The 27,309-nt window shown below is 38.3% G+C and overlaps 1 protein-coding gene and 1 pseudogene across 1 annotated transcript in view; both read left to right on the top strand.

Moving 5' to 3' along the window:
- Positions 1 to 27,309, top strand: part of GABRG3 (gamma-aminobutyric acid type A receptor subunit gamma3) — a 636,603-nt gene that overhangs the window by 352,278 nt on the left and 257,016 nt on the right.
- Positions 1 to 27,309, top strand: part of LOC103677096 — a 52,956-nt pseudogene that overhangs the window by 12,555 nt on the left and 13,092 nt on the right.

The following is a 27,309-nucleotide window of genomic DNA, read 5'->3' as shown; positions in this document are numbered from 1 at the left end:
AGATTTTATTTATTTATTTGACAGAGAGAGAGGCAGCGAGAGAGGGAACACAAGCAGGGGGAGTGGGAGAGGAAGAAGCAGGCTTCCTGCTGAGCAGGGAGCCCTATGTGGGGCTCGATCCCAGAATGCTGGGATCATGACCTGAGCCGAAGGCAGACACTTAATGACTAAGCCACCCAGGCGCCCCCTTGTTTGACTATTTTAGGTTCCACACATAAGTGAGATCACACACTCTTTGTCTTTCTCTGTCTGGTTTATTTCATCTAGGACAATGCCCTCAAGATCCATCCATGTTGTCGTAAATGGCAGGATTTCTTGCTTTTTTAAGACTGAATAACGTTCCATTGTGTGTGTGTGTGTGTGTGTGTGTGTGTGTGTGTGTGTGTATCACAACTACTTTATTCATCCATTGATGGACACTTAAGTTGTTTCCATGTCTTAGATGTTATGAATAATGTTAAAATGAGCATGAGTGTGCAGATCTCTTTGAGATCCTGATTTCATTTCCTTTGAATTCCAGAAGTGGAATGGCTGGATTGTAAGGTAGTTTTATTCTTAGTTTTCTGAGAAACCTCCATAATGTTTTCCATAGAGGTAGAACTGGTTGACATTCTTACCAACAGGGCAAAGGGGTTCCCTTTTCTCCACATCCTAGCCTAATACTGTTTTCTTTTTGATAATAGCCATTCTGATAGCTGTGAGGTGACATATCATTGTCTTTTTGATTTGCATTTCCCTGATGATTAGTGATATTGAGCATTTTTCATGTACCTGTTGGCCATCTCTATGTCTTCTTTGAAAAAATGTCTACTCAGGTCCTTTGACCATTTTTTAATCACATTATTTTTTTTCCCCTACTGAGGTGTGTAAACTCTTTTTATATTTTGGATATTAACCTCTTATCACATATATGGTTTGCTAATATTTTCTCCCATTTTGTAGATTGCTTTCCATTTTGTTAATTGTTTCCTTTGCTTTACAGAAGCTCTTTGTTTCATGTAGTCCCACTGTAGCCAACCCAATTACAGTGGATCCCTGGAGACATATTGCCTTTTTCCCAAATGACCTACAACAGATGGAGAGAGGGAGGATGATACAGTGGTAGGAAGGTCAAGGAGGTGCCAGAGAATGTGATCTTTCAACATCCTGCAGATCCTATCATATAGCAGCAAGACCACTTCTCTTGATATCTAAAGGGTATGCAGCAAATGGTCTGTGGGTGTGCCTATATTCATGCTGGATCACATGGAGAAGAGTGTGATTTGTGACTCTTGCACTGAAATATACACAGGGGCCATCTGCCCATTCCAAACACTGCGTGCCTATAAAAAAGCAAAGCGGAAAAGGGGTGGGATCTCTTCCCACTTTCATCACTTCACCCTGTTTAGGTGTTTTCATATTGTCTAACCCTTCTGAACCTTAGTTTTCTCATCTATGAAATCAGAATAATAATGCCTACCTCATCTGTCACTGAAGATTAAATTAAGTGACAGTGTGTATACAATGGGACCCACTGCCCAGGGCTCCCCTAGAAGTCAGGAGGGAGTCATCTGATCCTTATTACTATGAAGAACCCTGTGGTAGTAGAGTATTGGGAGCAGATTTCGTGAGGGATGGGTCAAGGACATGAAGAAAGGCTTTCTGGGTTGGAATCCCAGCTGCCTGCTCACTCATTATAGAACATCAAGGAACTTCCTTTACCTCTTTAAACCCCTTTATTCTTTTTTATTTATTAAGATTTTGCTTTAATACAGTGTTATATTAGTTTCAGGGGCACAATATAGTGATTCAACAGTTCCATACATTACCTAGTGCTTATCAGGACAAGTGTACTCCTTAATCCCCCTCACCTACTTAACCCATCTCCCCCTCCACCTCCCCTCTGGTAAAGATCAGTTTGTTCTCCATAGTTAAGAGTCTATTTCTTTGTTTCTCTCTCTCTCTTTTTTTTCTTTGCTTGTTTGTTTTGTTTCTTAAATTCCACATATGAGTGAAATCATATGATATTTGTCTTTCTCTGACTGATGTATTTTGCTTAGTATTACACTGTCTAGCTCCATCCATGCCATTACAAATGGCAAGATTTCATATACTACCCAAAGCAATCTACAGATTTAATAAAATCTCTATCAAAATTCCAATAGCATTTTTTATGGAACTGAAACAAACAATCCTAAAATTTGTTTGGAACCACAAAAGACCTTGAATAGCCAAAGCAATCTTGAAAAAGAAAAATGAAACTGGAGGTATCACAATCCCAGATATCAAGATGTACTACAAACCTGTGGTAATCAAAACAGAATGGTAATGGCACAAATACATCAATAGATCAGAATAAACCCAGAAATAAACCCATAATTATATGGTCAATTAATCTTCAACAGAGGAAGAAAGAAAGAATATGCAATGGGAAAAAAAACAGTACCTTCAATAAATGGTTTTGGGAAAACTGGTTAGCTACATGCAAAAGAATGAAACTGGAAAACTTTCTTACATCATACACAAAACTAAATTCAAAATGGATTAAAGGCCTAAGTGTGAGACCATAAAAATCCTAGAAGAGAACACAATCAATAATTTCTCTGATCAGCAGTAATAACATTTCTCTAAACCTCTTTAATCCTCCCTCCTTCCACCTGTAAGGTGAGAATAGCAGCAAGTTACTAAATGATGGAAAGGGACTAGAGGCACTCTGTTTAGAGATTTCTAGTTGGTTTAGTCAAGGATGTCAATATCAATGGAATTGGGTTGGCAGAAACAAGTGTGAGAGATGTTTGCACATTTTCCCTCTTTCTGTTGGATTTCCCAATGATGCGCAACTATAGTAGACACACTCTGCACAGGGAAGTCTTTCTAGGGAAAAGAAAAAAGCCAAACCCTCACTAGTTATTAGCTTTTCCTAATGGGCTTGACTTCTCCTAGTCAGAAGAATCTACCCAACAATGCACACGTTTCTGTATAGGATTGTCTGCAGACACCAAGCTCTGTGACTGTGTTAAAAATGAAGCCAGCAATATAATAGCCAGTTTCCTTTCACCAGACCATATCAATGACACACTCACTGGACTGGGTCTTGTCAGTGAGGTGTAATTTAAGGTTTAAGAAAATCAAGGAGGTCCCTTAAAAAGTTAAAAATTGAGCTACCCTATGATCCAGCCATTGCACTACTGGATATTTACCCCAAAGATACAGACGTAGTGAAGAGAAGGGCCATATGCACCCCAATGTTCATAGCAGCATTGTCCACAATAGCTAAATTGTGGAAGGAGCCAAGATGCCCTTCAACAGATGACTGGATTAAGAACATGTGGTCCATATATACAATGGAATATTACTCAGCCATCAGAAAGAACGATTACACAACATTTGCAGCAACATGGATGGAACTGGAGGAGATTATGCTCAGTGAAATAAGTCAAGCAGAGAAAGACAATTATCATATGGTTTCACTCATTTATGGAACATAAGAAATAGGAAGATCGGTAGGAGAAGAAAGGGAAGAATGAAGGGGGGTAATCAGAAGGGGGAATGAACCATGAGAGACTGTGGACTCTGGGAAACAAACTGAGGGCTACAGAGGGGAGGGGTTGGGGGATTGGGTTAGGCCAGTGATGGGTATTAAGGAGGGCACATATTGCATGGTGCACTGGGTGTTATACACAAATAATGAATCATGGAACATTACATCAAAAACTAAGGATATACTGTATGGTGACTAACATAACATAATAAAAAAATTATTATTAAAGAAAAGAAAATCAAGGATTCAATCTGAGAATACAAAGAAAGTACATTTTTGGTAGCTGATGGAAAGTCTTATCAGTGTCAGTACTAGTCCAGCTTTCTGTATTCTGGTGGGGGTCAAAAGCACCCCCAGTAATTTATGGTACAACTTCATCGAACTACCATATCATGGGGAAAGCACCAGCAGGCTGACCACTCTGCCAACCAAGACCTCCACCCCCATCCTTGGCCATTACCTCCACATCAGCACCAATACCATAGACAGCTGATGTGAGCACCATGGCATCAAGAGCATGCAGCTGATTCTGCCCAAGTGCACAGCCATAGCACAAACTGATTTGAAGGAGCCGCTGCAAGTTGCTGGTGTTGCCAAGATGCTCGATCCATCAAAAGCAAATTCTGCAAAAATAACAAGGTCAGAAAACCTTCATGTTTCTTACATCTTGCAAAAAGCAAAAGTTGATCAGCAAAGATGGAACCAAGGCTTCAGCAGCAACAACTGGGAATCTAATCACAAGGTCATTACTTCCTTTGTTTATTGTAGACAGATTTTTTTTTTTAATGTTTTGTCCAACATTATCCCACAAGTGTTGTCTTACTCTTGGGGCAAACAAAACCTGGAGAGTACACAAAAGAAACCAGGCAAAGCAGAGACTGCTTGGCTATGAAGAAAGGACTGCTTCCCTACATTTTTATGTATTTTTGTATTTTATGTATTTTTACATATTTTTGTACAGTATTTTCTTTTTTAAAATGAATTCTTAGGAACAGAAACTCAAAGATACAAGCATTTCTGCTCTGGAAAACAGGACAGGACAGCTGGAACACTGTAATGCAGAAATGAAGAGGAAGACTTCAAAATGCCTAAGTGATGCCTTAAACTAATGAACAGTTACCTATGTCAACAATCCACTTGAGTATTTACCCTCCAGTTCAGGATTTTTGTTTTTATTTCTACATTTGGCTTTCCAGAAGAAATTTAATCTGTGTCGTGGGGGCAGGAGAGACATTTAATAGTTGTTTCCATTTTTTTATGGAAAAAAAATTATTTGCCTTTAAAATTTTTCCCCTAACAAAATCTTGATTGTAAGCACTATGTGAGGGAATAGAAACAGTGAAATCTCTATTTTCTTTGTGTGTTCTTGTTGTTTTATCTAATACATATATTCTCTAAAATAAAGTTTTAAAAACTTTCTTGAACTTTAAAAATACAGTATGAGCCATGCTGAGTATCAGGGAAGCCCTGGCCTCTTCCCTGCTCAGACCTACTCACAGGCTGGGGTAGAGGGATTGTGGCTTAATGTTAAGCACGGACCTCCATGCTGGAACATGGGAATCCTGAGTTTAACACCTGTGTAGGTGGACTTAGTATGTGCCAGGCACTGTTCTGAGCATTTACAATTATCACCCCATTTGACCCTGGGAGGCCCTGTGTTTCCCAATGACTTTCACAGCTATGGAAATCCAGCAAGAGCAATGAGGTCATCTACTACATCACCGGGGGTTTGAATCAAGCCCGAAAGCTATTGAGTTTGTGCTCTTGATTATTATTATCACTATTATTTTTATTGTTATTGGTAGAGGACTGGTGGATCAAAAACAGATACCCAGGTCATAAGATATGAGATGTATTTTGCTGCAGTGTGGTTTTACTCCAGTAAACCATTTAAGGCACACACACACACACAGAGTACTTTTTATCTTTGACACTTACGTCAACTTGTAACCATATTGGAACTAGAGAAATTATTAGAGAAATGTCACTGCTGCTACAGTGATGTATGAAATGTCTGAGAATGTTGGCTGATTTTCAGAGTTTTGAGAGGCAATGCTCCATTCTCCCAAGGCAATTAATTTGGAAGAGGAATAAATGCCAGTTAGTAAATCTCAGTGTCAGTGTGTCTGGGTCCTGCCGCTGCTGAGTTACAGCAAAGTGTGCATCCAGTTCTCTCTCTGGGCTGATGTCACACCCAGCACCAAGCAGTGGCCAGAGAGCAGTGACAGGTCCTCTTTTGTGCATGAGTTTCCTGTCAGTGTACAGAGAAGCACATTTTGAACCCCATTCCCACCTGCCAACACCCTTTTTACAGATGAGAAAACTGAGTCTTACATAAATAATAAAAATTCAGGTTCAAGGTCATACAGCTAGTGGATGGTTGATAAAATCAACTCTTGCTTCCCCAAATCTTAGCTTTTCTCTACCAGACCAGCCTTTACCTGGCGGTTATTAGCTAAATAGAACCAGTGTCAAGGCAAATGACCCATTGTTGGGCATTCTAGAAATGTATTCTCTATCACTTCCACCCATACTCTGAACACTGCCTCCTCAGTGGATGATTGAAAGACATGAACTTGCATGCAGGACATGACACAGCTACTGCTTCCATTTCCCCCAAATATTCCAGACAGAAAAGGAACTTGGAAATGTAAATCTCGGGGGATTCCTAGGGAAAGGTGCATTTTTCAAAGGAGAACATGGCACATTCTTTATCAAAGCATTGTGGAAGTCATTTGTAAACAGCTTGTTAAATGATAGTAGGAATACTTGGAGCTTCCCCTCCCCTCCTCTTTGCCTTTGTTCCTCTGAGTGAACCGAAATAGGGAGTCTGCCTTCTAGATCTTGATTCAGAGGGTTCTGTCTGAATTAGATGAGCCATGGACAGAAAGCAGCACTCTTCACTCACCTGCTTCTTCCCTGTGGTTGGGCTCTTAGCAAGCTTCACACTGTTTCCTACTCTGCTTAGGGGTTAAAGTGCATCTCAGCAAGGGTGTGTAGACAGTTCTAGGATTATTGAGCCATGCCAAGGTGGGTGCACTCAGTGAGCAACGGCAAAATATAGTGAACTGTGAACACAGAACTTCTACAAAAAATATTTTGAATTCCCTGCCTGTCTACTATAAAACTTGTCTTTTTCCTCCTGCCCTTTCAACTGTCCAATGATAGTTTGCGTGGTGCCACTAACTTATCTGACCTTCATAGATAAATATGAGAAAGGAGGAGAAATATGGACTAAGAGCTTGGCTTTTCCATTCCTTAGGAAAAGCTGCTGTGCTTTATTTCACTTGTCCACTGATATACCTGTTTAATTGGTGTAAGATCATGGAGTGGAGAAGACCCTGTGGTCTTCAGTTATGACTGAAAGAAAGTCTGGGAAAAATGCTCTGTTGTCACTTTAACAGCATGAAAAGATGAAAATAGGAAATGTGTAAACCAAATAACTTCCCTTGCTGGACCAACGAAGCCAGAATGTAATTGGGAGAAAAGACTATCAATGCATTTTGGTTATAAACTGCTCTTTCTGTATACTTAGTCATTATTAAAAAACAAACAAACAAACAAATGAGCTTTTTGAGTTTTGGAGGTTAGGGATCATATTTTCTGTGAGCTACTAAATACCTGTTCACACTAGGTGCTTAATATATATTTGTTCTGTGTAGGTAGCTGGCTAAGGTCAACTATTTATATTAGCAACTCAAGGTGAAGCAGCCCATGTAATGCCTCATTCGGAGGATACTATTGGCCTAAGTAGGTTGTGAGCTCATTAATGAGAACATATGCTGCTCTTATTAAAGAATATTGCCCATCAACAAATTCTAAAATCACATCTCAAACAAGAAGAGACATGGGAAATCTCTGTAATTTTGGCTCAGTTTTGCTGTGAAGCTAAAACTGTTCCAAAAAGTAAAATCTATTAAAACAAACAAACAAACACCTAAGGATGAGAGAGAGAATCCAAAGAAGAAGCAAACCGGAAGCAGGTCTTCTTCCAAGGATTTACACCGGGACCTTGTTGGAGCAGGTGTGGTGGCAGCTCTCCAGATGGTGGAAAATTCTCTGGGCTGACCTGGGCCAGAGCTGGTTTATGGTTGGCATGCAAGCAGGAGGCACCTGGTCAGAGTCCAAATGGGTAAAAAAACTTGACTGGTATTTTCAAGCAGGAAACAACCCTGTGGTTATAGGTGATGAAGCCTGATTGGAAGGCCCAGAGAGGAAGTCAGGGCTTCAGGAGCTGCCCAATGGCTGTGTGATGTGAGGCCTGAGGTATGTGGTATCTGTGTCAGATGTTTCTTGACACACTGATGGGGTGCAGGTAGACCCAGGCACATGGATGGATTCGTGGAGGAGGATAAGGCATCAGGAACTGGTCACTGAATGGTTAGCACAAAAGCTGGGGTGTACAGTGTCTCTACTGAGGTAAGCAGGCAAGAACTGGGGCTGCAAATTCACAAAGGGACTGCGTGCTCTGAGTGTACACTGTATAGCAGCAGAAGAAAAAGCCAAGAGAGGCACACTTAAGCTAGGAAAAGAAGTCCCATCCTTTTTCAGTTTCTTTCCTATGTCCTCTACTGTCAACACTTAAACACTGTACCAGCTGTAAAGGAGAATTGTTGACAGAGGTCCATGTCTGTCATCATAGAGCAGGAAGTAAAAGGTGAATTTACAGCTGAAAGGCAATGCATTTATAAGTGCAAATAACTATCAAATGCATATTAGTTTAAATATATCTTGAATTTGTGTATTAATTTCCTTTCCTCTATATTGTGATTCTTTAAACTTTCACTAACACTCAGATTTAAAATCTGTTCTCTACTGATTCAACTAAATGATCAACTAAATGATATACCAAAACAGGAAATCTGAATCATTCTTCTTCTTTAAAATTTTTCAAAAATTACTCATTCATAAGTAAATTTAAAATTTATTTATCTAGAAAAGAGAAAGGAAGAAAAAGAAGAGAAAGGAAGAAAGGAAGAAAAAGGAAAGAAAGAAAGAAAGAAAGAAAGAAAGAAAGAAAGAAAGAAAGAAAGAGAAAGAAAGAAAGAAAGAAAGAAAGAAAGAAAGAAAGAAAGAAAGAAAGAAAGAAAGAAAGAAAGAAAAAAAAAGAAAAAGAAAGAAAGGGAAGGAAGGAAGGAAGGAAGGAAGGAAGGAAGGAAGGAAGGAAGGAAGGAAGGAAAAAAGGAAAGAGATAGAGACAAAGACAAAGAGAGGGAGAGAGAGAGTTGACAGTGGAAGAGCACTCTTCATCAACTTTCATTATTTGGGAACACAGCCAAAACAATCCTATTATTCTTTACGTGAGCATGAACAGAGGACTTGGGTAAAATTTAAGTACAGGTGAACTACATTCTATACATTTAAACACATTTCCTTTCTTTGGGTGACCCAGAAGTGGAGAAAAATCAGACAACTCTATGCATTTTCATGTTTTATTGCAGCCAGGCAGAGGTTGTAGAATTGAAGATGATGTACACCTTTTGAGCTTGAATAAAAAAGAAAATAGTTATGGTGAAAGGCAATGCTTTGTTTCAGGGCTCTATAAATATGTTTGACACATAGCTTATATCAAGTGGTGTATTTCCTGAGAACTTAGAGGGTGCTAGGATCTCAAGTCATCATCTTATGAAGTATGTGATCTGTACTGAGAGAACCGGGAGTGAGGAGCATCATGTCTGTTCTCAACTTGTTAGGCTTATTTGTTTTTTAAGCTTTTATTTAAATTCCTGTTAGTTAATATACAGTGTAATAATAGTTTCAGGTGTACAATATAGTGATTCAACACTTCCATACAACATCCAGTGCTCATCACAAGTGCATTCCTTAATCCCACCACTAAATTAACCCATCCCTCACCCACTGTCCCTCTATAGTTGAGAGTCTGTTTCTTGGTTTGCCTCTCTCTTTTACTTTTTTCTCCTTTTGCTCATCTGTTTCTTAAATCCCATGTATGAATGAGATCATATGGTATTTGTCTTTCTCTGACTGACTTATTTCAGTTACCGTAATACTCTCCAGCTCCATCCATATCATTGCAAATAGCAAGATTTGATTCTGTTTTATGGCTGAGTAATATTCCAGTGTGTGTGTGTGTGTGTGTGTGTGTGTGTGTGTGTGTGTGTATCACATTTTCTTTATCCATTCATCAGTGGACACTTGGGCTGTTTCCATAGTTTGACTATTGTAGATAATGCTGCTATAAACATCAAGGTGCATGTATCCCTTTGAATTAGTATTTTAGTATTATTTGAATAAATACCTAGTAGTGCCATTGCTGGATTATAGGGTAGTTTCTATTTTTAACTTTTTAAGGAACCTCTATACTTTTTTCCAGAGTGGCTGTACCAGTTCTCATTCCCAACAACAGTGCAAGAGAGTTCCCCTTTCTCCACATCCTCCCTAACACCTGTTGTTTTCTCTGTTATTGATTTTAGCCATTCTGACTCCTGTAAGGTGTCATCCTGTAAGGTGACATCCCATTGTACTTTTGATTTGCATTTTCCTGATGATGAGTGATGTTGAACATCTTTCATGTGTCTGTTGAAAATCTCTGCCTCTTCTTTGGAAAAATGTCTATTCATGTCTTCTTTCCATTTTTAAATTAGATTACTTGTTTTTTGGGTGTTGAGTTTTCAAAGTTCTTTATATATTTTGGATACTATTAACTGGCTATGTCATTTGCAAATATCTTCTCCCATTCCACAGGTTGCCTTTTAGTTTTGTTGGTTGTTTCCTTTGCTGTGCAGAAGCCTTTTATTTTGATGAAGTCCCAATAGTTTATTTTTGCTTTTGTTTCCCTTGCCTCAGGACACACATCTAGAAAGAAGTTGTTATGGCCAATGTCAAATAGGTTACTGCCGGTGTTCTCCTCTAGGATTTTTATGGCTTTAGGTCTTTTTTTTTTTTTTTAAGATTTTTATTTATTTATTTGACAGAGAGAGAGACAGCCAGCGAGAGAGGGAACACAAGCAGGGGGAGTGGGAGAGGAAGAAGCAGGCTCATAGCGGAGGAGCCTGATGTGGGGCTCGATCCCATAACACCGGGATCATACCCTGAGCCAAAGGCAGATGCCCAACCGCTGTGCCACCCAGGCGCCCCTATGGTTTTAGGTCTTTAATCCCTTTTGAATTTATTTGTGTGTATGGTGTACAAAAGTGGCCCAGTTTCATTCTTTTAAATGTAGCTGTTGGAGACATTCTTTTTCCCATTGGATATTCTTTCCTGTTTTGTCAAAAATTAATTGACCATATAATTGTGGGTTCATTTCTGGGTTTTCTTTTTTTTTATTAAGATTTTATTTATTTGAGAGAGAGAGAATGAGTGGGAAGAGGGGCAGAGGGAGAGGAACAAGCACGTTCCCCATTGAGCTGGGAGCCTGACACACGGCTTGATCACAGGACCTCAAGATCATGACCTGAGCTGAAGTCAGATGCTTAACCCACTGAGCCACCCAGGCACTCCAGGTTCTGTGTTTTGTATTCTGTTCTACTTATCTAGGTCTATTTTTCTGCCAGTACCATGCTGTTTTGATTACTACAGCTTTGTAATATAACTTGAAGTCCAGAATTGTAATGCCTTTTCCTTTGCTTTTTCAAGATTGTTTTGACTATTCAAGGACTTTTGTGGTTCCCTGCGTATTTTAGGATTGTTTGTTCCAGTTCTGTGAAAAATGCTGTTGGATTTTTGATAGGGCTTTCCTTATAGATTGCTTTGGGTAGTATATAAAATCTTGCCATTTGCAATGGAATGGATGGAGCTAGAGTACAATGCTAAGTGAAATATGTGAAAAAAATGCTGTTGGTATTTTGGTAGGGATTGCATTGAATCTATAGATTGCTTTGGATAGTATTGACATTTTAATAATATCTATTCTTTCAATCCATGAGCATGGAATGTCTTTCTATTTCTTTAATTTCCTTCACAGTGCTTATAGTTTTCAGAGTACAGGTTTTTTACCTCTTTGATTAGGCTTATTCCTAAGTATGTTATTGTTTTTGGTGCAATTGTAAATGGGACTGATTCCTTAATTTCTCTTTCTGTGGCTTTATTATTGGTGTATAAAAATTCTACAGATCTCTGTACATTGATTTTTTTATCCTGCAACTTAACTGAATTCGTGTATCAGTTCTAGCAGTTTTGGGGGGAGTCTTTTGGGTTTTCTGTATATAGTATCATGTCATCTGCAAAAAGTTTTGCTTCTGCCTTGTTGATTTGGGTGCCTTTTCTTTCTTTTTATTTTCTGATTGCTGTCATGGGTAGGGCTTACGCTACTATGTTGAATAAAATTGGTGAGAGGAGATATCCTTGTCTTGTTCCTGACCTTGGGGAAAAATTCTTAGTTTTTCCCTATTAAGGATGATATTAGATGTGGGTTTTTCATATATGGTCTTTATTATGTTGAGGTATGTTCCCTCTAAACCTACTTTCCTACTTTATTGAGGGTTTTGATCATGAATGGATGCATGGATGCTATACTTTGTCAAATGCTTTTTCTGCATTTACTGAAATGATCATATGGTCCTTATCCTTACTTTAATGATTGTGATGTATCACATGGATTAATTTGTGAATTTTGAACCACACTTGCAACGCAGAGATAATTCCCACTTGATCATGAAGAATGATTTTTTTAATGTATTGTTGGATTTAATTTGCTAGTATTTTTTTGAGGAGTTTTGCATCTATGTTCATCAGATATATTGGCCAGTAGTTCCCTTATTTTTTGGTTTTGGTATCAGGGTAGTTCTGACTTTGTAAAATGAATTTGGGTTTTCCTTCCTTTTTTATTACTTGGAATAGTTTGAATAGAATAGGTATTAACTCTTCTTCAAATGTTTGGTAAAATTTACCTGGAAGCCATCTGATCCTGGACTTTCGTTTGTTGGGAGTTTTTTATTACTGATACTATTTCTTTGCTGGTCTGCTCAAGTTTTCTATTTATTCCTGTTTTAGTTTTGGTAATTTATGTTTCTAGGAATTTTCCGCTTCTTCCAGTTTGCCCAATTTGTTGGCATAATAGGTTTTCATGATATTCTTTTGTGAGTTTTTCTGTGGTGTTATTTATTATTTCTGCTCTGTCATTTTTAATTTTATTTATTTGGGTCCTTTCTCTTTTCCTTTTGTTAAGTCTGGCTAGAGGTTTATAAATGTTATTATTAAAAAAAAAAAAAAGCAAAAAGCAATAACAGAAAAAACAGCTCCTGATTTCATTTATCTGTTTTATTGGGGTTTTTTGTTTGTTTGTTTGTTTGTTTGTTTGTTTCTATGTCATTTATTTCTACTCTACTGTTTATGATATCTTTCTTTCTGGTGGCTTTAGGCTACATTTGTTTTTCTTTCTCTAGCTCCTTTAGGTGTAAGGTTATGTTGTTAATTTGAAATGTTTCTTGCTTTTTGACTGCATCCTAAAAGTTTTGGACTGTTTTCATTTTCATTTGTTTACATGTATTTTTAAAATTTCTTCTTCGATTTCCTGGTTGACCCATTCATTATTTGGTAGCATGCTATTTAACCTCCATGTATTTGTTGTCTCTCCAAAATTTTTCTTGTGGTTGACTTCAAGTTTCACAGCATTGTGGTGGAAAAGATGGATGGTATAACTTCAATCTTCTTGTATTTGTTAAGGCCTGTTTTGTGACCTAATATATGCTCTGTTCTGAAGAATGTTCCAAGTGTACTTGAAAAGAATGTGTATTCTGCTATTTTAGGATAGAATATTCTGAATACATCTATTAAGTCCACCTGAACCAGTGTGTCACTCAAAGCCATTATATCCTTGTTGATTTTCTGTTTAGATGATTTGTCCATTGATATAAGTGGGGTGTTTAAGTCCCCTACTATTATCATATTATTATTGATTAGTTTCATTTACTATTGATTAGTGATTAGTCATTAATTGTTTTATATATTTGGGTTGTCCCACATTGAGTGCATAAATATCTACAATTGTTACATCTTCTTGTTGGATTGTCCCATTTATTATTATATAGTGCCCTCTTTTTCTATTGTTACAGTCTTTGCTTTAAAATCTAGTTTGTCTAATATATGTTTTTCTACTCCAGCTTTCTTTTGACATTCATTTGAATGATAAATGTTTTTCCATTTCCTCACTTTCAATCTACAGGTGTCTTTAGGTCTAAAATGAGTCTCTTGTAGGCAATATATAGACGGGTCTTTTCTTAATCCATCTGGCATCCTATGTCTTTTGATTGGAGAGTTTAGTCCATTCACATGCACATTAATTATTATTAGATATGTATTTATTACCATTTTATAACCTGTTTTGTGGTTGTTTCTGGAGATTTTCTCTGATCCTTCCTTGTCTTTCTTTCATATTTTGTTAATTTTCTTTAGTGATATATTTGGATTTCTTTCTCTTTTTTCTTTGCATGTTTATTAATAGTATTTGATATATGGTTACCATTAGGTTTGTATATAACCTCTTCTGCAAATAGCAGTCTATATTAAGTTGATGGTCATTTAAGTTTGAACCTATTCTTTTCTCCTCTTCTCCTCATGCTTTAGGTATATGTTATTATATTTTGTATTCTTTTTATGAGTTCCTTGACTGTTTTTTTACAGAAATATTCATTTTTACTGCTTTTGTGTTTCCTGCCTTTATACTGTCACTTTTGATCTTTCCTTTCCACCCAGAGTCCCATGTAATATTTCTTGCAGGGTTGATTTAGTGGCCACAAACCCTTATTTATTTTTTATTATTATTATTATTATTATTATTAATTATTATTATTTTGTCTGGGAAACTCTTTATCTCTCCTATTCTGAACAATAGCCTTGCTGGATCAAGTATTCTTGGGTGCAGATTTTTCCTATTCAGCACTTTGCATATATCATGCCACTCCCTTTTGGATTGCTACGTTTCTGTTGAGAAATATCCAACTAGCCTTATGTGTTTTCCCTCATAAGTTAAGGACTTCTATTTTCTTGTTGTTTTAAAAACTTTTTCTTTATCACTATATTTTGCAAATTTAATTAAAATATGTCTCAGTGTTGCCTGTTTTTGTTGATTTTGATGGGAGTTCTCTGTGCCTCCTGGATCTGGGTGTCTGTTTCCTTCCCCAGATTAGCGACATTTTCAGCTATTATTTCTTACAATAAATTTTGTGCCCACTTTTTTTTTTTATCTCTCTTCTTCTAAGACACCTGTAATACTAATGTTATTATGTTTGATGGTCACTGAGTATCCTAAGTTTATTCCATTTTGCATAATTCTTATTTCTATCTTTTGTTCAGCTTCATTGCTTTCCATTATTTTGTCTTCTAGGTCATTAATTCATTCATCTGATTCTTCTAGCCTGCTGTTCATTGCATCAAGCATGTTTCTGGTTTTGTTTATTACACTCTTCATCTTTGATTCTTTTTTAACTCTTTTGTCTCTGTGGTAAGGGTCTTACTGATGTCTTCCATTCTTTTCTCAAGTCTAATGTGTATCCTTATGATTGTTGCTTTAACTTCTCTATCAGGCATGTTGTTTATATCTGTTTGGCTTAGGTCTCTGTCTGTGACCTTATCTTGTTCTTTCATTTGGCATAAATTCCTTTGTATTCTCATTTCTCATTTTGTCTAAGTCTTTGCCTTCTTCTATGTGTTAGAAAAGCCAGTTTTATCTCCTCCTGAATGTAATGGCCTTATGAAGAAGAGGTCTTGCAATACTCAGGGCCTGGCACTTCAGGGAGCACCCAGCCTCCAGTGTGTGTTGTGTGTACTTTGCTGTTGTGTTCTGTCCTTCAGGCCAGTCATCTGCAGAGGTTCTCCTTGCCTGCTGTGGGCAGTGTTTTGTCTCTGGCTTGAATATGGTGAGTTTTAACTAGGTGTGTTCTGGTTTGCTTGTGAAATGAGACCTGTCACCACCTCCACTGGAACTGAGCCGTGCAAAACTCTCTGAAGACATGGTGTGGACAGGAGTTTATACTTGTCTTTTGGGGGAAGGTGCCACCACAATGGGACTGAGGCAAACATGACTGAGAAGGGCAGTTCCACCACAGCACAGAGGGGTGGGACTTAGTGTAAACAAGTTAGTCAGCCAGTGTCCAGGTTATTCTGTTTCCTACAGGTGGCTCTGTGTTTAATCTGAGGGGTGGGAAGGGAAATGGCACCAGCCAGCTACTTTGTTCCCTGAGAGGTGTCTCCATGAGCACTGCCTTTCAGAGATACCTGAGAAGAGCAAATAATCTCCTCACTGTGTACCCTGGGTGCTCTTGAGATCAATGTTTCACACTGTATGTCCCTGGATTATTTGCCTGCTTTCTCTCCAAGCGCAGTACAGTGTCCTCCCGACTCTATCTCAGCCAAGCCTGCTGACCTTTAAAACTCCAGGCTTTAAGCTTGCAATAACTGATGAAATTCAGTCTTTCTCATTCTCCAAGCCAATGGCTATGGGGAAACATTCTCCTTTTGTGTACCTCTGTGTACTCTTCTCCCTCTTGCCCTTCTCTGCAGCCATGGCTCCCTCCCCTCCACAGCAGCCAGGAATCCTTTTCTCCCTGAAGCTATATCTCCACACTTCCTACCTTCTTTAACGCATGTTCTTCTCTCCTTTTAGTTGTGGAGTTTGTTCTGTCAGTCTTCAGGTGGATTTCTGGGGGTATTTATTATGATTTGATAGTTATCTAGTTGTATTCATGGGATGAGGTGAGCCTAAGGTCCTCCTACTCTGCTGCCATCTTCCTCTCAACTTGTTAGGCTTATTCTGCATTAACACACATTCTCATGCTTGTATGCTTGGAATAAAAGAAACATTGGGTCAGACTCTGTTTTAGGTGAGGGATTTCATTATCAGTCTTAATACCTCAGTAATGTGAAGTGATGAATGTTTTTTGTTGTTGTTGCTTGTTTTATTATAGGTCTGATGCAGACTATGAATTCCAATGCAAATATGCTTTGCTATTCAATAGTATCTTTCAGAGCTCATCCCATTACTAGTCTTTCTAAAGAATTTTCATTAAAGAAGTCCCATAGTGAAAAGTTAATATTGGACAGAAATGAATATTGGAAACATTCTCTTAATTTAGCTGAATTAAACTTTTGAAAGGCAATGTAATTTTTATGATGAAATTATTTTGATCATTATACCAAATTCTATAAACATTTAAGATATTTTAAGCCACAGACTAGTGCTTTCTTTGATCATAAGTTTATGAACTAATTGGAAAATTACCAATTGATAAAACAGTGTTTTTGATTTAGATTTGAGTCTTTTCTGCAATTTAATAGCTGTGTATGTTCCTGGATTTGCTGAGATAGGGATGTTGAAGTCTCTTAAGAGATTTGTATACTTCTCTTTTCAGTTCTTTCAATTTTATCTCATGTATTTTGATATTATCTTATTAGGTACATACACATCTAGAATGGCTTTGTCTTCCTATAGAATTAACACCTCTATCATTGTATAATGTAACTTTTTACCCCTGATTAACTTTCTTATTCTGATGTCAACTTTGTCTGAAACTAAAATAACTATTCTTTCTTTTGATTAATGTTAGCAAATCTTTCTCCATCCCTTTAATATTAAACCTGAGTCTTTCTGCTTGAAGTGGGTTTCATATAGACAACATAAAGACAACTCTTATTTTAACTCATCCTGACAGTCTCTGTCTTTTACTTGAGATATTGAGAGCATTTTGATTTAAAATGATCATTAATATAACTGGATTAATATCTACTATGTTTATAATTGTTTTTGTTTCATTACATTTGTTCTTTGATTCCCCTCTCCCTTTTTCTCCCTTCTTTGGTTTTAACTGAGCATTTCATGTGATTTTATGTGATTCCATTTAATTCTTAGCATATCAGTTATATTATTTTAAAAAATGAGAGTTGCCTTGAGGTTTACAATTTACATTCTGAACAACTGTAAATCTAATTTCAAATAATGGGATATTACTTCACGTGTGGTGCAGATTCCTGATTAGAGAATTTGCTTTTTTTTTCTGTCCTTTGTGATATTACTGTTTTTTATTTCACTTATCCATATGTTATAATCACATTGTTACTATTTTAAACAGCATATTTCCATCAATGAAAAGTTAGTACAAGATTTTATTTTCTCTTTATTTTTCCCTAATACTCCTTTATTTGTGTAGATCTGAATTTCTGACATCATTTTTCTTCTGTCTGATTAACATTTCTTGAAGGACAAGGCTATTGTTGACAAATTTCCTTAGCTTGTGTTTGTATGAGAAAGTGTTTTTCCTTCACTTTTGAAGGATAATTTATCTGGATATTGAATTCTAGGTTAGTGTTTTATTCTTTCTTTCAACATTACAAATATTTCACTCCAGTTTCTTCCCTGAATTTTTTTAAAGACTTTATTATTAGGTTTCTAGCAAAATTAAGAGGAAGTTACAGAGATTTTCCTTATACTCCCACCTTACACACACATAGCCTCCCTTATTACCAATGTCCCCCACTAGAGTGTACATTTGTTATAATTAATGAGCCCACATTAACATGTAATTATCACCCAAAGTCCATAGTTTACATTTGGGTTCAATCTTGGTGCTGTACATTCTGTGGGTTTGGAAAAATGTATAAACACATGTATTCACATTATAGTGTCACACAGAGTACTTTCACTGCCCTAAAACTCCTCTGTGCTCTGCCAGTTCATCCCTGTACCCTATGCCTATCCCTTGGCAACCACTGATTTTTCTACTCTCTCCATAGTTGCGCCTTTTCCAGAAAGTCATATAGTTCAAATCACAGTATATGTCCTTTTCGGATTGGCTTTTTTCACTTAATAATGTGCATATAATGTTCATCCATGTCTTTTTATGGCTTGATAGCTCATTACTTTTTAGTGCTGATTAATATTTCATTGTTTGGTTGTACCATAGTTTGTTTATCCATTAACCCACTGAAGAATATCTTGGTTGCTTCCAAACATCCATGTGCAGCTTTTAGTGTGAACATAAGTTTTCAATTACAATGGACAAATAACAAGGTGTGTGATTGGTGGATTGTATGGTTGGAGTATGTTTAGTTTTGTAAGAAGCTGCCAAACTGTCTTCCAAAGTGGCCCTACCAGCATGGTTTCTGACATGCACACTGGAATTTTTGTCCTTGTTTCCCTAATGTTAGGGTTTATAAGCCCTCTTACCACCTGCTACCATACTCACGTCTTTTTTCTCCCCAAAATTTACCATTTGTCTTTGGTTTTCTGCAGTTTGAGTATGATATGTCTAGATGATGGAGTTTGTGTTCATTGTTGTGTTTTTTTAAAAACTGCTTCATGTTCTCTGAGCTTTTTGGATGTGTGGTTTGATGTCTGTCAATCTTGGAAAATTCTTAGCCCTTATTGTATTACTTTATATATTTCTTCTCCTCCTTTCTTTCTCTTCCTTTTAGTATTTTAAATCTTTTTTTTTAGATGTTATTTATTTATTTGTCAGAGAGAGAGAGAGAAAGAAAGAAAGCACAAGCAGGGGGAGCAGCAGGCAGAGGGAGAAGCAGGCTCCCTGCTGAGCAAGGAGATTAATGTGGGACTTGATCCAGGACTCCAGGATCATGATCCAAGCCACAGGCAGATGCTTAACTGACTGAGCCACCCAGGGGTCCCCTCTCCTTTTAGTTTGTTAATAAAATATATGTATATTATATAACTATATATGTTATATCTATATATTTTGCATGTATTATATATATTTAATAATATATATGTATATATGTGTATATTTATTTTTTAAGTAGGCTCACACCCAGCATGGAGCCCAACCCAGGGCTCAAACTCATGACTCTGAGATCCAGACCTGAGCTGATATCAAGAGTCAGATGCTTAATAGACAGAGCCACCCAGGTGCCCCATTAATTATGCATATATTAAACCTTTTGTAATTGCTCTACAGTTCTTGGATGGTCCCTCTTTTTTTTCCCCATTACTTTCCATTTGTTGTGGAAGTTTCCATTGACCGATCTTCATTATTGCCTTGATTATGTCAAGTCTACTGAGGAATTCATGATAGTCTTTATATCTGTTACAGTGTTTTTGGTTTAAAATATTTCTTTTTTTAAAGTTTTATTTATTTATTTTATTTTTTTAATAATAATTTTTATTATATTATGTTAGTCACCATAGTACATCCCTAGTTTTTGATATTAAGTTCCATGATTCATTACTTGAGTATAACACCCAGTGCACCATGCAATATGTGCCCTCCTTAATACCCATCACCAGCCTATCCCATTCCCCCACCCTCGGTTTGCCCTCGGTTTGTTTCCCAGAGTCCATAGTCTGTCATGGTTCATTCCCCCTTCTGTTTACCTCCCCCCTTTCTTCTTCCCTTTCTTCTCCTACCGATCTTCTTACTTCTTATGTTCCATAAATGAGTGAAACCATATGATAATTGTCTGGAGGAGATAATGCTAAGTGAAGTAAGTCAAGCAGAGAAAGACAATTATTTATTTTAGAGAGAGAGCATGCATGTGAGCGAGGGGTGGGCAGAGGGAAAGAATCTTCAAGCAGACTCCTCACTGAGTGCAGAGCCTGAGGTCATGGGACTCGATCATGAAATCATGACCTGAGCTGAAAGCAAGAGTCAGATGCTCAACCAGCTGAGCCACCCAGGCACCCCTATACACATTTCCTTTTAATTCTTTCTTAGCATTTTCAGGTTTCTGCTTATATAAATCAACAGTTCTGTATTTTTTCTATTAGAACCTTTAACATATTAATTGTAGTTAATTTAATTTTCTTATCTGATTATTCCAACATTTGTGTCATCTGTGAGTATAGTTCTATTGATGGCTTTGTCTCTCCAGAGCTTTTGTTGCCTTTTGGCCTGTCTTCTAATTTTTTTTTTTTTTTGAAAGCCAGACAAGTTGTATTGGTTAGTAAATACCAGGAATTAGGCCTTTAATGTTAGAATTTACATTAATACAGTGAGGAGCTGGGCTGTGTGTCACATTTGCTGGAGCTGTAGGTACCAAAGGCTAAAAATCCCTCCAGGGTCCTTGTTGAGTGATTTGGGTGGCCAGGTGTACCTCCTCAGAGAGAGTATGCATCTTGCAACTCTCTCAGCTCTAATCCACTGTTCTCACACTGGAGCCCTGTTGGTTTATCGTGAGGTATTGGGGAGGGGGAACTCTCTCTAATTTTATAATTGCATCTCAGACTTTAAGTAAGCCTAGGTTTTTGGCTATGACTTTCCCAAACGTTTCTCCAGTGGTATAAGATGTTTTCTTCCTTACCCCTACTCACCTCCTTGGCTACAGTATCCTTATCTGATATCCTTGAAGCCTTAGTTCCTGTTGACTGTGCCTCACCACCTTAGGTGAGATAGGAAGGCCAGAGGGGCCTGAAGTGTCAGGAATGCCTTTCTCCATCTGCGATAAGGTTCTGGTAAAGATTTTTACCCTCTCCAGTAGGTCTTTGTTATATAGAGAAGGCTCCAGGTGTATTTTATAATGATTAATCTTCTGATTCCAGAGAAAAGGAGAGATCTTTCTTGGATCTTCACTTTGAGAACCTTACAGGGTTCCTAAAGGTTAAGCCCATGAAAATGTTGGGGGACCCCTGAGGTTGTTGCCCCAAGAAGTTTTTCAGTCTCATTCTTGTTCACACTGAGCTCCAACAACCATCAGAATTATTATGTGAGTGTTCCTACCAGCTTATTGCTTCAGTGATTTCTCCAGATAAATAGACTATGCTTTGATTCTATGTTCATGTGTTTCTCCATATTTCTGAGCAATGATTTACCTTGTGACCTCAGTTCTTGGATGGGTCTAAAAAAAGTCATTGACTTTCAGTTGGTCCAAGCTTTTCTCATTATAAGGCCAGTTATGACAACTTGCAAGCTCTTTTCAGCCTGGAGCTGAAAGTTCTGAGTCCAGAACTGTCTTCATAGGCTATTTCAGTTACAGCTAATGGTTAAAAGTCAGGAATTTTCTAAGAAAGATGTCCTTGAAAATGGAAACAGAAGATTACAGAGTTAAATATATGTCAGACACTCCTTGCATCAGTAAGAATTTATTGAGCAGTTACTGTGAATGAGATACTGTTTAGACTGCTTTATTTATGTAATAATTAATTAACTTAAGCCCTTCAAAATCCCAGTGTGATACATACCATTGTTGTTTTCACTTTTCAGTTGAGGACCAAGGTGCTCAAGTAACTTGCTCAGGTTCCAAGAGTCAAGATTCTAAAAGAAGTCTGCAGATCTCATTCTCCTAACCACTGTACTTTGCCTCTCTCCAGCTATTATGTGTAGATAACATACTAACACATAATAATGCAAATAGTAATAAGGAAAGTAAAAGTTCCTCTGACATTTTAGGAGGTAGGAAATTACTCCTGTCATGGGAAATCAGAAAAGAGTTGGCATTTTCAGTTATTAGAGTTAGGATTTAACAGACAGTTATGATGACAGGAGTTGTGAGAGGAAAAAAAACGGTGGACAGACCCAGAGATTCATAAACAGTGTACAGTGAAAAAGAAAGATAAGAGAAGCCTAGAAGAGAATGTCAGCCTGGGAGATCTCAACTGTTTCCTGACAACAACAAGAAAGAGAGCTTTTGAATTAAGAAATGACAAGATCACTTGCATGTTTGAAAAAGATCAATGTGTAACAGGGAGAGCTGGAGAAATAAGGAACAGAGACAGACCAGTTTGATAGTTGTTAGACAGTTGTATAGTGAGGGTAGAAAGGGGGAGAAAGGGCCAGAGGGGACAAAAACGCCTGAGTTGAGAATGTGCATTTAAGGGAAACAAAAAAATAAAAAATGACTCTAGTGTTTGAAGTTTCTGTGATTAGAGAATGATGAAATAGATTGCTAATGAGCAAATAATATATACAAAATAACGTTTATGAAATTGGAGCCCTTAGAGGAGAACTCCTCAAACACTCCTCTGGCTTTCTGGGTGGTTATAATTAGTTGGGCTGGAACCTAAAATCAAGGGTGATCTTTTCAGTAGCCAGAGACAAAAGAAAAATGATGTCTCCCATAACTCTCACTCGGGAGAGGGATTATGTCATTTTTTCAGAAGAGACACACTTCTACTTAAGTTTAAAATCTAAAGAGAGTTTATTTAACTCAAATACAGGGAACAATAGAAATGGCAGAGTGGCGTCCTCAGCTTCCACTCACACTGTTGAGATCAAACGCCTTTGCAATCTTCCAGCATTAAAAACATGCTGACAAGACATTGGATCTGCCTTTCTGTCCTTGCAAACCATCCTAATGGTGTTTCTTTATAGTTTGGCTGGAATAACAGAACCTTGCCTGCTTCATGAGCCTTGTATAAAGTTTTCCACAGTTCACAGTTTTTGAGGTTGTTACCAAATAAAATGGAGGGATGTTTAGAACTTGTGCTTTAGGGTAAACATGCATTTTAGAGGAATGGTTGTGCTGCAATCTTTCTTCCAGAAACATGTGTTTTTTGGCTCCCCATTGAATTGCAGGCCATGCTTATTATTTTGCTCATACCTGATCGCATCCTTCACTGCCCTATTTTATTTCTTTAGTGACAATAACAAAAACACTTCTTATCCGTACTTATTTTTGGCAACTTAAACAATAACCAAAAGGTAATTGTGTTGGATTGTGATTTTCCCCTGTGTACACACAATAAACTTTATTTGAAGAAATTACCACACTTGTCACACATTTCGTCCTTCCTAATCACTTTCCCAATCATCATTTTAGCCTTCAGGACTTCTCTCCATGTACGTCAGAGATATTTAGAAGTTCAAGCTTGAAGGTGTCTTACAGGTAATCTCATCCAAGACTTTCACTCCATTCATGAGGAGCCAGGCCCAGAGAACTTACCCGTGCTTCTCATCGCACGCAGCTGGTCCTAGTCGATCCATGATGGGAAACCACATCTTCTGATTTCTGGCCCAGTAATCTTTTTATTACTCAATTTTGGGAGGAATTATAGGAAGAAAAATCCAACATCAATTCAACAACTTAAAACTGTCTTTTTTGAAAATGGATAAGCTATCAATACATAAAAATAGAAATATTGAGTATTGATCAATATGAAGATATGCAAGGGATGACTGAAGGGAGTGCAGTATAGTTCCAGGTAGCACAGATAAGAGAGGTTACCGATTGTTTGCCAAGTGAATTATAGAAATTCTGTTTCTCCATATGTTTGGAGAGTCAGGATGGAGCTGGATCAGAAATGGGAGACAAACTGGGGTGACAGGCCAGCAGAGGGAGGAGAGGCAAACTCTGGAAGCCCTGGCAGGAGAGGAAAGATACCCCAGACTTGGCAGACAAACAAGGTTGGCCTGTCATCAGATGAGACAGAAGACGTGGGCTGTGTGGCCGTTGGAGGTTACAGGTTTTCCACAGGAGACTGTTTGCCCACTGGACATTCTTTTGCAGCGAAAATACACAGGTTTAGACAGGTCAGGTATTCTTTCTTGTGAGTGTTTTGTTTTTGTTTTTGTTTTTCGTCTCACATAGCTTTAAGACTGTGTTACAGGTAGGGACTCTGCCAAACCACTCAGCCATTTGATCTCCATCTCACTGTCACTCTTCACCTCATAAATCAGGGCAGATAGTGAGAGAAAGAGGACCAAGGGAGAGCATGTTCAGCTCTCTACACTTCAAAGGGGGTGGGGTGGGGAGGAGATTTGTCAGCTTTTCTTTTTCATTTTCCTAAACTAGAAAAAATGACCCAGGAAATCCCACAAGCCGTAAATCCGAGGTGAACAGAGCAAGTTGATAGCCTGCAAATTAAGACTAAAAAAAATTAAAGTATGGAATTCTAAGAATGAAAAATTGAGAGACAGTGAGCACATTTTGGGTCAGGGACTGTCCAAAGGTATTCCTCAGTGTCCTGTAAGGCAGGTGCTCACATCACCCATGCTACTGAGGGGGAAGGAGACTGCAGGAGCAACTTGCTTGAGGCCACAGGCCATACATCAGGGTCAGGGACGGACTCAGCCCTTAAACCCTATAGTTGAGCTTGAGAGTCAATGCTGAGCGATGTTCTCACTGTCTTCCCCATGCCCCATACTTGACACAGAAGCAGGGGGTGACATGGTGGAAGTCATAGGGCCCAATAATTGGCCTGGGGATAGTGGCAGCTAACTCACAGGATTGTGACATGCCCAAGATAGGCCCCAGCATGTGGTCATTTGGTTAAAAACTGATACCTTATTTTATCTGTATTACTTAATTTTGCTATTGTTGACAAAGAGGCATTGAAAGGGGATGGGTATTCTGATAGTTGGATGTCCATCACGTATTTCAAGTGTAACACCTACAAACCACCCCGAACGTGTCCCTTTCTGTTCTTTTCTCTGCTCATTAAAAGAAAACTCTGTCTTTGCAGACTTCAGAGTTATCCTGGACATCTCTCTCTCTCCCTCACATGTACTCATCGCATTCTCTGAGGGTTTATGTACACTCTCAGTGTCTTGTAGTTTCCACCTGGCTCAGTGGCAGTTTCTCCATGTGGGGGCTGGTGGATGCCTCTCGCCACCACCTGGGCATTTATACGTCATCCATTAGAGCAGCCAGACGGGTCAGATATAGCTTTGCAATTGTTTTCTGCCTTACTCAGAATAAAGAAAGACCAAGTCCTTACCATGTTCCCAAGGCTTCTCCACCTCCCACACAGACACACTGTTACTCCTCCAGGGGCTCAGCCACACTGGACACCTGTGTTCTGCACATGCCAGGCATGCCTGCCTGCAAATCCTGCATCAGCTTTTCTCTCAGACCAGAAGCCTCTTTTCATACACCTATGCATAGTTTTCGTGCGCTTTTTCCAGGCCTTGGTGTAAAGTTCACCGTATTCAAGAAACCTTCTGAGATTTGTCTGTGTATAACAGTACCACACCCCACCCTTGGGTTCTGTTTTATTTTCTTTGAGACATAATGCATGTTTTGTTCCTGTGTTCGTTCACTGCCTTTCCCACCCCAGTGAGCACCACCAGCACACCAGTTTTCTCTGTTCTCTCTGGCACCTCTAGCCCCTGAGGGCAGTGCCTGGCACTGTAAGGGCTCACAGTGCTTTTGAAAGAAGGGAAGAAGAAAGGGTTGATGAAGTAGCAGGCTAATTCCAAAGTCAGATCACTTTGGCTCAAATCTAAGCTTGCACTGATAAGCTGGATGACCTTGGGCAATTACTGTATCTTTCTAAGCCTTAGTTTCATAGTCTGAAAAATTATGGTAATAATAGGAGGATGAAGTTAGGTAACACTTATAGAATGGCAAGCCTCACTCTTGCTGACAAGGAAACTGACAACAGGTGCAAGTTATTTCTGCATTTATTCACCATGGGATTGAAGCAACTCCCTGCTCACCTCCTTCTCAGAAGAGCAAGATGGAACTCAGTGCAGTGCCATCATTACCATAACCTCGAATCTTTTCTAATTAACAAAAGTATATTCTTCTTCAGTTATTTTGACTACAATGAATAAATATGTCTTGGGTCATACCTCACTTTGAGATGGAAGCATAATGATAGCTCCCACCCCCAGCAGGAGCTGTCTAAGGATGGGTGGTGCTGCCTGTGTGTGGATGGGAGCCTCGAAGGCTCAGCACTTGTCAGGGGGCCTGAGGAAGGGCAAGAGCACTTAGCTGCACAGGGAAGCCTCAAGAGGAGACATTAAAATGCTAATATACTTTCTCATATTTTGTGTCTTACAGTAACAGTATGTCCCAAACAGAGAAGCTACTGTAAGAATTTAATGTTTGTTAAAGTTCACTTCAAGGTTCTGTTACATTGGTGACTGTTTCAAATGTGTTTAAAGCATGATTCAATTTCCACAATCTTGATACCTACCACAGCTTTATGGAAGACTCTCATTAGATAAATGCTCCCAGAAGTCAGTGGCTACAGCTGCTATATTCAGCACCATGTGTCTTGCACACAGCCTGGGTGATGCACTACCCACGTTATTGAGTTTTTGAATGGACTTTTGCTGTTCAGTAGTGTTCATACCCGGGACTTATACATCATGTGAATTCTTGTTGCAGTCAAAACACTTTTAAGAAGGAAAGAGCACTGTCAATAATTTGGGGATGGCAACAGGACCAAATTGTGTTGTGCCAGAAAAGTCCAGGGTGTTCAGGGTTTCACTTCAACAGGAAAAGTTTTTATCTCCGCTGGCTTCCATCATGAGCTATGTTTTTCTCCTACTCTCTCTATGTCTCAAAATCTGTCTAGATGGGAGCTGCTTAGTGATCCCCAGCCCTTAACCTGGTGGGGAGTCTGTCTCCTATGTGTAAACAAACTGACCATGAGAATAGAGAGAATAAGAGTGTACACCTGTACAACTCAACAACAAAAGGACAAACAGGCTTATTAAAGATGGGGAAAAGATTTGAATAGGTTTTTCTCCAAAGAAGAACTGCAAATGACCAATCCGTTCATGGAAAGATGCTCACTAACCGAAGTCACGAAGGAAATGCAAATCGAAACCACAATGAGGTGCTACGTCAGCCTACTAGGATGGCTGTAACACACAGCATAGTGAGTCTTGGTGACGATATGGAGAAATTAGAACCCTGCATTGCTGGTGGAAATGTAAAATGATGCATCTGCCTTGGAAAAAAGTTTGTCAGTGCCACAAACAGTTAAACATAAAGTTACCATATGATTCATCATTTCCATTCCTAGGTATATAGCCAAGATAAATGAAAATATACATTCACACTTATATAAAACTTGCTCATGAATGTTCATAGCAGCATTACCCATGATAAACAAAAAGTGAAAAAAATACAAATGTCCACCAACTGATGAATGGATAAAAAAGGTGTGATATATCCACACAATGGAATATCACTCAGCAATTAGAAGAAATGAAGTC

This window comes from Ursus maritimus, unplaced genomic scaffold (assembly GCF_017311325.1).
Source record: "Ursus maritimus isolate PB19 unplaced genomic scaffold, ASM1731132v1 scaffold_27, whole genome shotgun sequence".
Lineage (NCBI taxonomy): Eukaryota > Metazoa > Chordata > Mammalia > Carnivora > Ursidae > Ursus > Ursus maritimus.
This window is presented reverse-complemented; position numbering and strand designations above follow the sequence as displayed.